The following is a 6,892-nucleotide window of genomic DNA, read 5'->3' on the forward strand; positions in this document are numbered from 1 at the left end:
TGGTCTCGTAACGCATAATGCGTTGAACACAGGTGTGCCACGTGTCGGTGACCTGTTGTCGACATTCAGGGTCCCGCAGTAGCGCGACATTGAGTTTCCAGGGTCCTGCACTGCGCCATATAGATTGTCGACGTAGGTTCATGGTACAGATATAGATGTCATGATCCGAAAAGGCAGACGGCCAACGTTCCGCGTCGAGGAGTACTGATTTTAGAGCGTTAGAGATGTATATTCTATCAAGTCGGCTGGCGGAGTGGCTCGTGATGTGCGTATACCCCGGGCGGTCGCCGTGTATCACTCGCCAAGTGTCGAGGAGACGAAGGCGGCGGACGAGGAAGCGAAGTTCGGGACATGTGGTGAAATGGGGGTATTGGTCTGTGCGATCGAGAACACAGTTGAAACCGAGCGAGGTGGCGCAGTGGTTAGACACTGGACTCGCATTCGGGAGGACGACGGTTCAATCCCGCGTCCGGCCATCCTGATTTAGGTTTTCCGTGATTTCCCTAAATCACTCCAGGCAAATGCCGGGATGGTTCCTCTGAAAGGGCACGGCCGACTTCCTTCCCCATCCTTCCCAAATCCGATGAGACCGATGACCACGCTGTCTGGTCTCCTTCCCCAAACCAACCAACCAACCAACACAGTTGAAATCTCCACCTACGATGAGATGATCGTATCGACCGAGGAATGAAGGCGTGATATCTTCTGCGTAGAACTGGGAGCGATCCCTCCGTTTATCAGTGCCCGATGGGGCGTAGAGATTTATGATTTTGAGTCCTTCAACTGTTATGGCCACCCCTCGCGCTGTTGGGAGGTATGCGACATCGGAAACTGCAATTCCTTCTCGGAGGAGGATGGCTGCGCCTGTGTGTTCCATAGCTGCAGGGGCGGCGTACGTCGCATATCCATAACACCCAGTCCAAGTCGCTGTCCTCAGTTCTTGTAACAGGGCGATGTCGATGTCCGCTGCTCTTAGGGTGTCACGGAGCAGTTGAAGTTTAGCATGGGAGCCGATATTATTAGTATTGATAGTAGCTATTCGGTACGCCTGATGGGAGATCCGTGCTGTTGATAGGGTCGTAGCTGGTGAAGATTGTTGTTATGGATGCTGGAAGTCCATAGAAGTCGCAGGATTCGCCGTAGAAACTTCCCCCATTTTAGTTTTGGTCGAACGGAGAAACAGATCTCATTTCCGCATCAGATGGAGGTGGGAAATCCGTGTCATCCGCCCATGAAAGGTGTCCGACAGGTTTGACATCGGCGAGAGGTGGCAGCGCTGGCCGAGTCGGCTCAATGGCGTCGGTGACAACAGGCGTGCTATGTTCCATGGCTTCTGGGCGCGGGGCTTGCGCACGATCTCTGTCGGACGGTTCACCGTCTTGTGGATGACTCGTCTCCGTGGCAGAGGAGAAAGTGTTATCGTGTTCTCCGTCGGAGTGATGTGGCATTTCTTCGTCCTGCGGAGGGGGCTCAATGGTCGATTCTGATGTCTTGCGGCGTTTTTTTCGTCGTTTGGGCGACTTCTGCTTTCAGCAATGAGTTTCGGTGTCTGAGGAAGGAAGAGATTCACGTCGTTCCGGTACAAAAGCCGTGGGTGCTATGATGCGGTCTTCATTCTCCAGAACACTCTCATTGGTATCCTTGTGATCTTCTAGCGTGGGCGTGTCCGGCTGTTGGACATGTTCACGGGCGGCATCGCCGGTGTCAAGGTGCTGGGACGCCTCCGGGTGTATCGGACCAGAGAGACGCTCGTGAACGGCGCCTTGTGAGGGCTGGACGTGCAGTGTCGCCGCATAGGTGACTGGAAGGGTGGTCGTGGTTCTGTCGGTGTTCGTATCGTCGGGCCTTAGTTGTGTGATGCGGCGTTGCAGGCATTCATTACGGACGTGGCCTTCTTGGCCACAACCGGAACATGTTCGAGGTTGTCCATCGTAAATGACTACCGCACGGCAGCCGCCGATAGAAATGTACGATGGAACGTGCCGTTTGAGATCGATTCGGACTTGTCTCACACCATTAAGCACCGGATACGTCGTAAACTGTGCCCATGTCTCGGCTACGTGGCTCTGGACTTTTCCGAACGGACTTAGCGCCGCGATGACTTCATCTTCAGCCACCTCGAAAGGCAGTTCGAATACACGGATCGTCCGAAGGCCAAGTCCTGCATGGTCGACATCCACAGGCCCGACGTTTCCGTCGGAATGCCGAAATTTTAGTCCATGTCGCGTCCTTTGAATGATCTCGTTGCAGGCAGCGTCGGAAGTCATCTTAACATAAACGACGCTGCTAATGATCGATAGGTGTATGCCGATGAGTTCGTCACGCGGGATCTTCACGTCTTCGCGTAGGAAGCGTTCGACGGCCAGTGCTTTGGGTCGTGCGTATTCGTTTGAGAAGGTGAACTTAAGAGTGTTCTTCCTGTAAGAGTTGGCCATTACAGTTTGTTCGACTGAGAAGCGCGGTGACGAGGAAGTAAACAAAACACTCCGCGCGCGCAGCGGCGTGGACGGCCGAGCGCGGTGCGCACTGCTGCCCTGCCGAACGCAGACTGGCGCCAACTGAGCTACCGAAGCACGACTCACGGCCGGTACTCACAGTTTTACTTCTGCCAGTACCTCGTCTCCTACCTTCCAAACTTTACAGAAGCTCTCCTGCGAACCTTGCAGAACTAACACTCCTGAAAGAAAGGATATTGCGGAGACATGGCTTAGCCACAGCCTGGGGGATGTTTCCAGAATGAGATTTTCACTCTGCAGCGGAGTGTGCGCTGATATGAAACTTCCTGGCAGATTAAAACTGTGTGCCCGACCGAGAATCGAACTCGGGACCTTTGCCTTTCGCGGGCAAGTGCTCTACCAACTGAGCTACCGAAGCACGACTCACGGCCGGTACTCTCAGCTTTACTTCTGCCCTTACCTCGTCTCCTACCTTCCAAAATTTACAGAAGCTCTCCTGCGAACCTTGCAGAACTAGCACTCCTGAAAGAAAGGAGAGCTTCTGTAAAGTTTGGAAGGTAGGAGACGAGGTACTGGCAGAAGTAAAGCTGTGAGTACCGGCCGTGAGTCGTGCTTCGGTAGCTCAGTTGGTAGAGCACTTGCCCGCGAAAGGCAAAGGTCCCGAGTTCGAGTCTCGGTCGGGCACACAGTTTTAATCTGCCAGGAAGTTTCATATCAGCGCACACTCCGCTGCAGAGTGAAAATCTCATTCTGATTAATCGGATTGTTACGTTCTTTGAAAATTATTGAAAAGCTTAAATGATTGCGTGAACTGAAAATTCGTACAAAACTGGAGTTATCGTGTAGCGTGTTATAACTGCAACTAGTGTGCTTATTCTGTGTTATTGTTAGCAAAACTTTATATGACCTGATCGGGCAATGCAACTCCCAGTACCATTAAAAATACAATCACTGCAAAATACATTTAGCTCCTCCGGCCTTGTTCAAAATTGATAACTTTGGTCCCTGTGCGCATAACGAACTAAATAAAATTGTCTTATCTCCAAAGCAGAAGCGGTGGATCGTGTTATATTCTGCTCTTTCATGAAGAAGAATAAAGTAGACTTCCTACAGGCTCAGCGGTGTTCAATACTTTGAAATATACATGAAATTCTTTTGGCTGATAAATAAAAAGATTTAAGAAAAATTTAATGTCTTTAAAGAAACATATGACCCAGACGGGGAGGCGGTAGTGCTTTGAGTGAATTACTAACACTGACTTTTTCAATAGTGAAAGTGTATTCAAAGTTAAGTTTGGCTTTTCAAAACTTTTGACAATTGAAATTACATTACTCAGAAAAATTAGATACTTTTTACTAAATGAAATCCTACCTTTGCTGACGCAGCCACAAACAAAGAGATTTGTACTGCAAGTATTATCTTACATCACTAAAAATCAGAAAGACAAGTCATCATATTACATATACTTGTGTTAGCAAATCTTAGAAACATTACAAAAAGGAAATATCGAACAATCCTATACATCAAATCTGTTTACGTATATTCTGGGGTTACTCAACATAGAACTCACTGTTACCAATGAACAACCAACTCATTTACACTATAGTGCTGGCGAAAGGAAAGTAATAAAAAAATTAATTTCTTTACCTTAACTCGAGAAGACTTCTGCTTCCACATTTATATTTCCAATAATACGTGTACTTGTAATGCTTCTTTGTAATATCAGTCCAGTAAGCCTTCCTTGTCACAATTAAATTTACAGCTCAACATTTAACTTTACATTACATTATAAAATCACTCATCATTTTAACTACCTATCTTACGTGCGATGTTACACAAAATATTGGTATGAGAAAATTCCTACACTATAATCTAATACTTCGTGGTTTTACAAAGCGCAGCACAAAAAACTGCCTTCTGCATCCTCTTTCGCGCACAGAGAGTTACATAGTCACTACTATCCACCAAGTGCTCTCTTACTCCAACACTACAATCTCAGACCAGAAGCAGTATCTTTGGTTCTGCGGTCGTGCAGTCAGCGATCCGCTTTATAGAGACCATCAGACACAGACATCTTTACAATATAATAGTTTCATGTTAGTTTACATTAGTATCATTACAATATTCGGGTGCCACATATAAGTGTGCCCCAGTACTCTCCTTTCAAGAAATGTCTTACCTTCCTGTCTTGCAAGTAGCACGCTGATAGTAATTTATGTACATACCTCATCGCTAACTATGCAGCACGTATCAATGGTACGGAGATCGGGTGGAGGAATCTCTCATTACTGTTCCTAGGCAAGTACTCGCACTATCTTGTCGCGACAACTGTATCTCCACAAGGGCGTCATTGTTCGCTTTTGATTGTAGAAATTTTTGTTCTGTTATTGCAGTTTCGGCGTTGGTATATCTCAATCTCTGCGTAAGTAGCACAAGGATTGTTCTATAGAAGTCACCCATATTAAAAGGCGTTGTTGGATAGAATCTTACCGGAATACCTATGTGAACGGACGTGGTTCTTGTAAGGTACGACACTTAAAGAGTCGAATGTGTATCCTACTTAATTATTTTCTGAGGGCACACATCCAGCGGAAGACTTGTGTCTGAAACTTTCAAGGCAACAGCCTAAATATTTACCAGTAACAACTCAAGAAATTTGGAAGACACTGCTAATAGTTAATGGATACTTTGGTAGCTTAGACAGAAAGTGCGTCAGAATTAAACTTCGTGCTACATCTAAGCATTTTATAATTATAAGGGTGTTTTCTACAGAGTCTTGTTAGCTGTTCAGATACATTCGGGAATATGGTTGTCACAGTGATGGTGAACTATGAAAAGGAAGGTCTCTCATCGATGCTTCCGGAACCTGTCACCTCTGCGGCAAGAGAACTGCAAATTTCTTTATTATTTATCTTTCCCTCTCACAAAACACATACTCTGACCATATCCTCGTAGACAACTTTCGACAGGTGCATATTTCATTAAAGATCACCTAGGGTAAGAACATGTCTAGAACGTTCTTTAGTTGTTTCAATGTCGACGATCCAGGTGTTGGAATTTTCGATGAACTGCGACCTGAATAAGACCGCTGTGATAATGATAGCTATTTGTGTATTACATAACTTTATACTGATTCATTCGGTTTATATTCCAAGTCGTGTGTGCCTCACAATGCAGACCACCCTATTGCGAACTCACAAAACCCAAGAAGTCAGCGGCGACCAATAACGAGCAGTCAAATGAGAACAAGGCTCGTGTAAATTGTTTATTGTTTCAAAAGTAACCGTCATAACTGTTAATACATTTATCCTACTGTGAGGCGAAATGTTTACGGTTGTCTAAGGAAATTTCATTGTACCATGGTGCGCAAGTCTTCGTCCGAAGTAAATCAACAGTGAGAAATGTCTTCCTTCAGGGCTTCAGAAACATGGAAGTCGCATGGGAAGAGATCGGGACTGTACGGGTGATGTGTAAGGGCTTCCAGGCGAAACTAGGGCCCGCCCTCATACTATCAAGGTTGTTTTGAGCACGCTGCAGAAGCGCTCACACATACTCCGTAAAGTCCCTATCTCTCTCCATGCGATTTTTATATATTTTGGATACCTGCAGAAAGACATTGGTGGCCCTCTCTACTTTGGACAGGTGCACGGCTTGTAACACGCCCGGGAGTGCAAATGGGTGGGGACCCTTAAACTGGTTGTCATTTCGCCCGTGCGCCCTATCCACACCACGTACCTGATAATCCCGCGGCGGTCGTACTGTTCTGCTCCACAGTGCTGCTGGCTTGCCGGAAATTATCAACTTCAAAACACAACACTGTTCTACGTCTGATAAGAACAACTATATTCTGAGACGATAAAAGAAAGTCGCAGATTGCACTGTTCACATTCTAATTCATAAGTTTTTATCCCAATTAATGGATGATTACCAGTCCACAACATCACTCAGACGAGCATACGCGTAACCGACACGACGCGTGTGATTGTTGATGATGTGGAAGCCGATTGATCGCACTTAAGGTATTACGCTCGTCACTCAAACACAGATATTTGGTACCAGTCCTCCTTGACACTAGTAATTAATTTTAGCGCTGTTCACAACGTTAAATTTACAGTTCACAATTTTCAATCGTACGAGCGTGCGCGTAACCGTCGCGGCGCGGTTGATTGTTGATGATGCGGAGCGTGATGACCGAACGCACGTTCTCATTCTCGGTACAAGACACTGGCGCTTAAATGCTCTCTTTTTTTGGTAAATAGTATTACTGCTTCGCGTTAGTTCATTCTGGGAGACCGAACACGGTGCAGATGATTGATGAACGGTGCGACACGCAACCAGAGGATACACAAATACGTTATTCGCGGCACTGCTCACTTTTAATTACATCATTCCGCACTTTCCTCAGAGGCACTTCCATATTCCATCACTTAACAGTA

General features: G+C 46.4%; 1 non-coding gene across 1 annotated transcript; it reads right to left on the reverse strand.

Moving 5' to 3' along the window:
• Positions 1-2,800: 2,800 nt before the first annotated feature.
• Trnas-cga (transfer RNA serine (anticodon CGA)) lies at positions 2,801-2,875 on the reverse strand. Its single transcript has one exon. It is a non-coding gene; the product is annotated as a tRNA-Ser (tRNA).
• Positions 2,876-6,892: the final 4,017 nt, after the last annotated feature.

The sequence above is a fragment of the Schistocerca serialis genome, chromosome 8 (genome assembly GCF_023864345.2).
Source record: "Schistocerca serialis cubense isolate TAMUIC-IGC-003099 chromosome 8, iqSchSeri2.2, whole genome shotgun sequence".
Taxonomy (NCBI): Eukaryota; Metazoa; Arthropoda; class Insecta; order Orthoptera; family Acrididae; genus Schistocerca; species Schistocerca serialis.